The sequence below is a fragment of the Amblyraja radiata genome, chromosome 46 (genome assembly GCF_010909765.2).
Source record: "Amblyraja radiata isolate CabotCenter1 chromosome 46, sAmbRad1.1.pri, whole genome shotgun sequence".
Classification (NCBI taxonomy): Eukaryota; Metazoa; Chordata; class Chondrichthyes; order Rajiformes; family Rajidae; genus Amblyraja; species Amblyraja radiata.
The window spans coordinates 4140530-4151620 of NC_046001.1; the positions used below are offsets into that span (position 1 = coordinate 4140530).

The 11091-nt window shown below is 45.9% G+C and overlaps 1 protein-coding gene across 3 annotated transcripts in view; it reads right to left on the minus strand.

Annotated features, from left to right (window-relative positions):
- LOC116968817 (natural resistance-associated macrophage protein 2-like) overlaps positions 1-3289 on the minus strand; it is a 61628-nt gene extending 58339 nt beyond the window's left edge. For all 3 annotated transcript variants that reach the window (XM_033015721.1, XM_033015722.1, XM_033015724.1), the window contains exon 1: positions 3162-3289. The gene's annotated coding sequence lies outside the window, so the exon portion shown is untranslated. The remainder of the gene's footprint in view (positions 1-3161) is intronic.
- Positions 3290-11091: the final 7802 nt, after the last annotated feature.

Sequence of the window (11091 nt, forward strand, 5' to 3'; positions counted from 1 at the left end):
TACAAATCTCAATTTGTGGAGTGCAGAGGCAAATAAATAAATGATGGGTCCTAGTCCCAAACATTATGGAGGACACTGTATACACATCTCACTTCCGATGTAGGCTCTGTTTGCAAAGATATAACATGTAATTGGACATTTGAATGTTGCCCAGTCCAAGCAGAAACTGTGAACGTGTCACCCTGTTCCAACCCCACAAAATACAATACAACATAAAAGATCTGTAAGACAAAAATGTCTCGTACACGACATTGGAGAGATCACATGTAGCGTATTGTGTTCAGTTGTGGTTACCCTGTTATGGGAAATATGTTGTTAAACTGGAAAGAGTGCAGAAAAGATTTGAAGACATTGCCAGGACTTAAGTCGATTTTTTCGACGACTGCTGGTGTAATTGAATGATGTATCAGGGTCGGCGAAAGATTTTGAACATTTTAAAGTCCAGTGGCGACAAAAAAATGTTGCGACACTTGAGGAAACACCGTCCGTCAATACGTCGCGACTTTTTCTATGACCTGATACGTCAGTCAATGATGCCGATAGTCGCCATGTGGTACAGGCCCTATAGGGAGAGGTTGAGCAGGCTGGGAATTTATCCCTTGGAGCACAGGAGGATGAGGGGTATAGATTGGGTAAATGCACAGGATTTTACCCAGAGTACGAGAATTGAGGACCAGAGTACATAGGCTTGTGAGGGGGGAGAGAAGATTTAAAAGGAACCTGAAGGGCATTTTGTTTTTGCACACAAGTTGGTAGGTGTATGGAATGAGCTGCCAGAGGAGGTTGTTGAGGCAGATAGTATTATAACGTTTAAGAAACATTCAGACAATTACATGGATAGGACACGTTTAGAGGGAAATAGGCCAAATGCAGGCAGGTGGGACTAGTGTAGATGGGGCATGTTGGTTGGCATGTTGCAGGTTGGGTCCAAGGGCCTGTTTTCACGCTGTACTACGCCACGAATCTAAAGCAAATACTGGGCAGTCATTACTTCAGACTCAAAAGGCAATGTTTTTTTTAACTTGACGGGCAGAGCATGGATTACTTTGTTTAAATTAGGATGAGGGTTGGGATGTGATCTTCTTCTTCTTCTTCTTCTTCGTGCTTATGGTGCGCACAGCCTAAATTTGTAGATCAAGGCTAGACATCCAGGCCAGGACAGCATCAGTTGCTGGGTGGATGGCTTTGATGCCACCAGGGAAAAGCCTCAGCGAGCAGTCATTCACGATGTGTTGGAATGGTCTGGTCTCGATGTCCGCAGTCACGAGCAGGGCTGTCTGTCACCCCCCCCCCCCACACTTGTGCAGGTGACGGGCTGTTCTTGCATGGAGGGTGCGGATTCTGTTCAGGGTTAATTAGGGTCAAACTGGGTCAAATTAGGGTGAGGGTTGGGATGTGGTGAGAAGTAATGACACTGTCTGATATGAAATCCTCCAAGTCTGGCCAACATTTGCAAATCTTCAGGTTGAAGTGCAACATGATGTAAACGATTCAAAGGTATGTGATATAAGCAAACTGTGGTCAGAGGGGGTCTGTAAAGGCTAGTGCATTAACCTAGTGGACAAGAAGATGGAATACAATGTGGGAAGAGCAGAGAAACAGAATACAAATGAGGGAAAGCTGGTAAACATTAGTGTACAAAGGGATCTTGATGTGTTGCTCTCAAGATGCAAAAAGTAAACATGTAGGTACATTTGGAACACTCTGTTCTGATTCCTGGGATTGTTCTACCAAGAAAGATTCAACAAGATTGGTTTTTATATTGCTTTGCAGAATGAGATGGCAAATTGGCAAATGACTAATGCAAGCCTCACAGACATTGAAAGGGAGGTTTCATCACGGGGGGAAAATCTAGAATTGGCAGAGTAAAGTCTCAGAATAAGGAAGCAGCCATTTACAAGCAAGATAAGAAATATCTCTATGCACGATACTGTAGATCTTTAGAATTCGCTCACTCAGAAAGCTGTAAATGCATAGTTTGAGAATGCAATTGTGAGTGTAATGGGGTATAGTGATCAAGGCAAGACAGCGAAGCTTGGGTCGAGTATCAGCCACAACCCCACTTAATAGTGTAACAGGCTTAAGGCACCATACAAGTCTTCTCCTATATCGGGAATCACTTGTATTAATTCTAAATGGGAATCCCATTCTGTTCTAACATGAAGCATTAACAGAGAAACTAAAAGAGTACATGAGTGTTAAACGTAGTGAGGTCCACCACAGGAACATGTGAGCTCCAATGTAACACAATTGGTATCTTAATCATCCCTTAGAACATAGAACAGTATAGCACATGAGCAGGCCAGTCAGCCCACAACAGCTGTGATGAACATGATGTCAAGTTAAACTATAATTTCCTCTGCCTGCACGTGATCCATGACCCTCCATTCTCCGCATATCCATGTGTCTGTCCAAAAGCCTCTTATCTGCCTCCATCACCATCCCTGGTAATGCATCCCCTTTTCCCTTTAAACTTGCCCCTCTCACCTTAAAGAACTACCCACCAGTCTTTGACAGTTCCAATCTGGGGGGGGGGGGGGGGGAAGAGTTCAAGCTCTGGAAATGTTTTAATACACTTCCCAGTCTCTTTTAAAGAAACAATATTTTAAACCTGCCACCTTTTCCAAAAAATCGGTTTTAATATCTCTGGTTAGATTTAAATGTTTTTTTCCCCCCATTTAACTACATGGCAAGGTGCTGTTATTGTTTTGATACTTAGAATCCCAAACAAGGTCAAACAATGCAAGATCAGGGTTACATGATGTGCCTGCTTTGATAACACTGTTTACCACTGAGAAGTAATTTGCACTCGACAAAGAAGTTTATCATCACGTTGCCAAATAATCAGCGAGGTAATACGATCGGCATCATGGAAACTTATTGAGCTGAAAGAACCCATTGAACGGCTGAACCCAGGAAATAATAATCAAAGAAACCCCGGACTGTACAGATAACAGGAGCATAAAGCTAGTATACGAATACAAAAAGCAAGGAGGATATTATCCCTTAACTGGAGCTCAGCCGGTGTCGGCCCGGCCCCACACACACACATTCAGACTTCCTTCCTGCCTTCCCTTTCTTCAGCCGATGCCATGTTTCTTTGTTTTTCCCTCTTTCCCTCCTTCCTACCACAACCCCAAGCTACTGTCCGGACCTCCTACCTGCTCAGCCCCACACAGACAGACGACGGCCGGCCAGCCCAGTCCGCCTCGAGCTCCTCTTCTCACTCGGACGGCAGAAAGTTCCCACTGGCGCGGGCCGCCCCGCGCGCCGCTCATTGGCCACTCGCGATCCCGCCAGACCTCCCGACCCCTTCCTCACAGCCAATCGGGATCGGCGGGCGGGCGTTCGGGCCTTCTGACGTCAGGCGTCGGGTGAGCGGGCGTCGGGACGTCAGGGCGTCGGGCGTCAGACGACAGGACGTCGGGCGTTGGGACGTCAGGACGTCGGGCGGATCGCCGCCCAACCGCCGTCCCGCCCAAAGATCCTATTGGTCCCGCCTGTTGCCCGTCTGCCCGCAGTCCACAACCGGGCTCGAGCGAAGTCACTCGTTATCTTTTTACTGACTTTACACCAGGTCGGCATTCGTCCATTTCTTACCACATCAACCATTTTATATGAATTGCATTATGCGTTACTTAATACACATCTAACGTAGGCGTCGTTGGTTACCATTATTGCCCATCCCGAATCGCTGCTGAGGTGAAACTTTCCACAGGCCCATGTCAGTGAGTCAGTGGGTGTTGAAGGGCCGCATATCATATATTCGCTAAAGGACATGCAATTCTCCCCCCCCGTCCAATATTTCTCAATACTGGTGACCTACTGATAGAGCTGTACGGAATTAATGAGGGAGGCACAGAAAAGGTAGTTAATAAGAAGCCTTTCTCCACACTAGAGATGTCAAGTTCAAGTTCAAGTGAGTTTATTGTCATGTGTCCCTGTATAGGACAATGAAATTCTTGCTTTGCTTCAGCACACAGAATATAGTAGGCATTTACTACAAAACAGATAAATGTGTCCATATACCATGATATAAATATATACACACATGAATAAACAAACTGGTAAAGTTCAAATAGCAGAAAGTGGTTATTAATAATCAGAGTTGTGTCCGAGCCAGGTTTGATAGCCTGATGGCTGTGGGGAAGTAGCTATTCCTGACCTGGTTGTTGCAGTCTTCAGGCTCCTGTACCTTCTACCTGAAGGTAGCAGGGAGATGAGTGTGTGGCCAGGATGGTGTGGGTCTTTGATGATACTGCCAGCCTTTTTGAGGCAGCGACTGCGATAAATCCCCTCGATGGAAGGAAGGTCAGAGCCGATGATGGACTGGGCAGTGTTTACTACTTTTTGTAGTCTTTTCCTCTCCAGGGCGCTCAAATTGCCGAACCAAGCCACGATGCAACCGGTCAGTATGCTCTCGACTGTGCACCTGTAGAAGTTAGAGAGAGTCTTCCTTGACAAACCGACTCTCCGTAATCTTCTCAGGAAGTAGAGGCGTTGATGAGCTTTTTTGATAATTGCGTTAGTGTTCTCGGACCAGGAAAGATCTTCAGAGATGTGCATGCCCAGGAATTTGAAGTTCTTGACCCTTTCAACCATCGACCCGTTGATATAAATGGGGCTGTGGGTCCCCCTCCTACTCCTTCCAAAGTCCACAATCAGTTCCTTGGTTTTGCTGGTGTTGAGGGCCAGGTTATTGCGCTGGCACCAAATGGACAGTTGCTCGATCTCTCTTCTATATTCTGACTCATCCCCATCAGTGATACGCCCCACAATAGTGGTGTCGTCAGCGAACTTGATGATGGAGTTCGCACTGTGGTTCGCTACGCAGTCATGGGTATAGAGTGAGCACAGCAGGGGGCTGAGCACGCAGCCTTGAGGTGCTCCCGTGCTGATTGTTATCAAGGCTGACACATTTCCACCAATACGAACAGACTGTGGTCTGTGGATGAGGAAGTCGAGGATCCAGTTGCAGAGGGATGCGCAGAGACCCAGTTCTGCGAGTTTGGTAACCAGTTTGGAGGGGATGATTGTGTTAAATGCCGGGCTGTAATCAATGAATAACAGCCTGACATATGAGTTTTTGTTGTCCAAGTGGTCCAGTGCGGAGTGGAGGGCCAGAGAGATCGCATCCACCGTTGATCTGTTGTGGCGGTACGCGAACTGCAGTGGGTCCAGGTTTTTGTCGAGGTAGGAGTTGATTTGCTCCATGATTAACCTCTCAAAGCACTTCATCACCACGGGCGTTAGTGCCACTGGTCGATAGTCATTGAGTCATTGAGTCACCTTACTCTTCTTGGGCACCGGTATGATTGATGCCCTTTTAAAGCAGGTGGGGACCTCAGACCTCAGAAGTGAGAGGTTGAAAATGTCCGTAAATACTCCCGCCAGTTGGTCCGCACAGGTTTTTAGAACACAACCGGGTATACCATCAGGACCAGGTGCTTTTCGGGGGTTCACCCCTCTGAAGGATTTCCTGACATCGGCCTCTGACTGAGACTGAAATGCCATCACAGCGAATGGGGGATCAGGAAGGCACATCAGTATTCTCCCTGTCAAAGCGTGCGTAAAACGCATTGAGTTCGTCAGGGAGTGATGTTACACCGACATTCGAGCTGCCTCCTGGTTTCGCCTTGTAGGAGGTGATTGCATTCAGGCCCCGCCACAGCTGCCGAACATCTGTCTCGTCCTCCAGTTTGGAGCAGAAGTCCCTTTTGGCCTTTTTGATGGCCTTACCAAGGTCGTATCTGGTCTTCATGTAGGCCACTGTATCATTGGAGGTGAATGCCCTGTGTCTGGACTTCAGGAGAGTGCGGATCTCAAAGTTCATCCAAGGTTTCTGATTGGGAAACACTCGGAAGGTTTTTGTAGGGATGCAGTCCTCCACACATTTCTTAATGAAGTCTGTAACGACTGTGGCGTATTCGTTCAAGTCCGTTGCCGAGTCCTTGAACATTGCCCAGTGTACAGACTCCAAACAGTCCTGGAGTTGTTCTTCTGCCCCCCCCCCCCCCGACCAACTCTGTGCTGTCCTCACTTTTTGGATGGAGGTTCATCACAAGGTGTTTGAATGTTTAGCGTGTTCAGTGCCTCCTCCGAATATACTCGGGCCATGGCCAATAGTGGGGGGGGAAAACTCGGCAGTCAACAGGTTAAAGGTGATTTTAAGAAGGAATCTTCCCCATAGAGGTGGAACGCACTGACTGAGAGATTGGTGACGGCAGAGACACACAACATTAAGTTTTATTTAGAAGAGCACTTGATTCACCAAGGTATGGAAGGCCATTGGACCACTTGCTGGTGAATAATGTTAGTATAGATGGGCAGTTGATGGTTAACATGGACATGGTGGACCAAAGAGCTTGTTTCTGTGCTGTATCACACTCTGGCTACGCTTAACTGCGCACACAGTGCTATCTCACTTGAAGAAATGTTCACCAAGTGTCAGGATGATTTATGCAGACATTACATGAAACTGACAGTACAAGAATATCACTTACCAAAAACAAACCTTCTCGTCTCAAAGAGTCTCCCAACTCCTACCCACTTGCAAGGTCCACAAAAAATGTCTGTGGACTTAAGTTTCAACTGATAATGCGAGATAAAGGCGAGAATGGGTGGATCATCTGCAAGTTTTGCCCTGAAGAGGAAATAAAAAAGTATCAGGTTTGGCATGGGTATAAGGGCTGCATGAATATGTCTCCTCCCACTGTGGCCTTAGCGGTACGATTCCTCAGTGCAGTAACTGTTAGAGTCACCAACTTCAGGAGGGGGGAGAGAGAGAGAGAGAGACCAAGTCAAATCAAATTTATTGTCATGTGCACAAGTACAGTGAGATACAGGTACAATGAAAATCGTGCTTTTGCACCATCACGCATGTAACCTCAGAAGCATAAATTATAGATAAATGACACCTAAGTTGTACAAGACAATGGGAAGAAAAAGAGTACAAAAAAACACTGCTCGAGTGTCAAACACAATTAAAAATCAGTCCATGAAGTAGGATTGCAATTGTGCAGGCTTGTCCAAGAACCTGATAATTGTAGGAAAGTACACAAAATTGCTGGAGGAACTCAGCGGGTGCAGCAGCATCTATGGAGCGAAGGAAATAGGCGACGTTTCGGGCCGAAACCCTTCTTCAGACGAATTGTAGGAAAGTAGCTGTTTCTGAACCTGGTGGTATGGGACTTCAGGATTCTACCCAATAGTAGCAGTGGGAAACATAGAAACATAGAAATTAGGTGCAGGAGTAGGCCATTCGGCCCTTCGAGCCTGCACCGCCATTCAATATGATCATGGCTGATCATCCAACTCAGTATCCCGTACCTGCCTTCTCTCCATACCCTCTGATCCCCTTAGCCACAAGGGCCACATCTAACTCCCTCTTAAATATAGCCAATGAACTGGCCTCGACTACCCTCTGTGGCAGAGAGTTCCAGAGATTCACCACTCTCTGTGTGAAAAAAGTTCTTCTCATCTCGGTTTTAAAGGATTTCCCCCTTATCCTTAAGCTGTGACCCCTTGTCCTGGACTTCCCCAACATCGGGAGCAATCTTCCTGCATCTAGCCTGTCCAACCCCTTAAGAATTTTGTAAGTTTCTATAAGATCCCCTCTCAATCTCCTAAATTCTAGAGAGTATAAACCAAGTCTATCCAGTCTTTCTTCATAAGACAGTCCTGACATCCCACGAATCAGTCTGGTGAACCTTCTCTGCACTCCCTCTATGGCAATAATGTCCTTCCTCAGATTTGGAGACCAAAACTGTACGCAATACTCCAGGTGTGGTCTCACCAAGACCCTGTACAACTGCAGTAGAACCTCCCTGCTCCTATACTCAAATCCTTTTGCTATGAAAGCTAACATACCATTCGCTTTCTTCACTGCCTGCTGCACCTGCATGCCCACTTTCAATGACTGGTGTACCATGACACCCAGGTCTCGCTGCATCTCCCCTTTTCCTAGTCGGCCACCATTTAGATAATAGTCTGCTTTCCTGTTTTTGCCACCAAAATGGATAACCTCACATTTATCCACATTATACTGCATCTGCCAAACATTTGCCCACTCACCCAGCCTATCCAAGTCACCTTGCAGTCTCCTAGCATCCTCCTCACAGCTAACACTGCCCCCCAGCTTAGTGTCATCCGCAAACTTGGAGATATTGCCTTCAATTCCCTCATCCAGATCATTAATATATATTGTAAATAGCTGGGGTCCCAGCACTGAGCCTTGCGGTACCCCACTAGTCACTGCCTGCCATTGTGAAAAGGACCCGTTTACTCCTACTCTTTGCTTCCTGTTTGCCAGGCAGTTCTCTATCCACATCAATACTGAACCCCCAATGCCGTGTGCTTTAAGTTTGTATACTAATCTCTTATGTGGGACCTTGTCGAAAGCCTTCTGGAAGTCCAGATACACCACATCCACTGGTTCTCCCCTATCCACGCTACTAGTTACATCCTCGAAAAATTCTATAAGATTCGTCAGACATGATTTACCTTTTGTAAATCCATGCTGACTTTGTCCAATGATTTCACCACTTTCCAAATGTGCTGCTATCCCATCTTTAAGAACTGACTCTAGCAGTTTCCCCACTACCGATGTTAGACTAACTGGTCTGTAATTCCCCGTTTTCTCTCTCCCTCCCTTCTTAAAAAGTGGGGTTACGTTTGCTACCTGCCAATCCTCAGGAACTACTCCAGAATCTAAAGAGTTTTGAAAGATTATTACTAATGCATCCACTATTTCTGGAGCTACTTCCTTAAGTACTCTGGGATGCAGCCTATCTGGCCCTGGGGATTTATTGGCCTTTAATCCATTCAATTTACCCAACACCACTTCCCGGCTAACCTGGATTTCACTCAATTCCTCCAACTCCTTTGACCCGCGGTCCCCTGCTATTTCCGGCAGATTATTTATGTCTTCCTTAGTGTAGACGGAACCAAAGTAGTTATTCAATTGGTCCGCCATATCCTTGTTCCCCATGATCAACTCACCTGTTTCTGACTGCAAGGGACCTACATTTGTTTTAACTAATCTCTTTCTTTTCATATATCTATAAAAACTTTTGCAGTCAGTTTTTATGTTCCCTGCCAGTTTTCTTTCATAATCTATTTTTCCTTTCCTAATTAAACCCTTTGTCCTCCTCTGCTGGTCTCTGAATTTCTCCCAGTCCTCCGGTATGCTGCTTTTTCTGGCTAATTTGTACGCATCATCCTTCGCTTTGATACTATCCCTGATTTCCCTTGTTATCCACGGATGCACTACCTTCCCTGATTTATTCTTTTGCCAAACTGGGATGAACAATTTTTGTAGTTCATCCATGCAGTCTTTAAATGTCTTCCATTGCATATCCACCGTCAACCCTTTTAGAATTAATTGCCAGTCAATCTTGGCCAATTCACGTCTCATACCCTCAAAGTTACCTTTCTTTAAGTTCAGAACCATTGTTTCTGAATTAACAATGTCACTCTCCATCCTAATGCCCCCAAGGGGGCACGTACAACAAGACTGCTAACTAACCCTTCCTCATTACTCAATACCCAGTCTAAAATAGCCTGCTCTCTCGTTGGTTCCTCTACATGTTGATTTAGATAACTATCCCGCATACATTCCAAAAAATCCTCTTCCTCAGCACCCCTGCCAATTTGATTCACCCAATCTATATGTAGATTGAAGTCACCCATTATAACGGTCATTAGAAGAGGGCATGGCCTGGATGGCGGGGATCCATGATGATAGAAGCTACCTTCTTGAGGCAGCGCCTCATGTAGATCGATGTTAGGGAGGCCTATACCCGTGATAGACCAGGCTGAGTCCAGCAATCTCTGCAGCCTCTTGCGTTCCTGTGAGTTGGAATTGCTATACCAGGCCACGATGCAAAATATTCTATTTTCTGCCAGTGCATCTGTAGAATTTTGTTGGAAGATGACACACTGAATCGCTTTAAACTTCTAAAAACTAGAGGTGCAGGTGCGCCTTCTTCGTGATTACATGTTTGCGCTGGGCCCAGAACAGATGATTCCAGATGTAAACGCCCAGAAATTTGAATCTACCAACTCTCTCCGAGGCCAACCCACCAATGAAAACCGGCACATGGTCTACCAACTTCCCCTTTCTGAAGCCACAGATTAGTTCCTTGGTTTTATTCACATTGAGCGAGAGGTTATTGTTGCAGCACCACCACCACTCATCAAGGTGGTCGATCTCTGTCCTGTACACTGATTCTTTACCACCAAGTGATTCGGTCAACAACAATGGTGTCAGCAAATTTATAGATGGCAATGGAGTTTTGCTTCTCCTGGTCAGTCATGGGTATAAAGAGAATAGCACAGGCGGCTAAGCATGCAGTTTGAGGTAAACCTATGCTGATGGTCAATGAGGAGGATTGACCACCACACCTAAGCAGCTCAACAAGTTTATCGTAAAGCAGATGCCTCTTCCTTTTCCTAACGTTGCCATCTGGTCCATTTGGTCGAGGGAAAACCATCAGGCTGGATTGCCAGCACAGAGAGTTGGTTATAAGCCACGTGTTTGTGAAACAGAGCACACGGCAGTTCCCCATATTCCTACGATACTGTTGTCTTGCTCATAGCTCGAAGGTAACTACGCCAATGAGGGTCAGTACCTTCAGGAGAGGAGAGAGAGAGAGAGAGGTTCACTGTACCCCAGTGATAGTCAGTACCATCAGGAGGGAGAGGGAAAGAGAGACACATTGCACCCAGTGAAAATCAGTACCTTTGGGGGAGAGAGAGGGAGAAACAGAGACCATTGTACCCTAATCGAGTTCAACACCTTCAGAAATAAAATTGTGAAGATCAGAGACTTTATTGAATATATTTAAAAAGTGTGTATGTTCATTGTTGCCAGGCAACCCCCTGCTCTGATTATTCCTTTTGCTGCAAAAATGATAGTTGCTTCATTTGAGCTCTCTGGATGTTCACTCTTCTGTTACCGCTAGATGGTGCCTGAACATGATGTGTGTTGTGCTTTACTAAACTCTGCATAGTTTAGTCTCCCAAATTAGTTTTTAGTTCATCTCTGTTTGTGTAATTGGATGAGTATGTGACATCCTCACTCACTGCAGT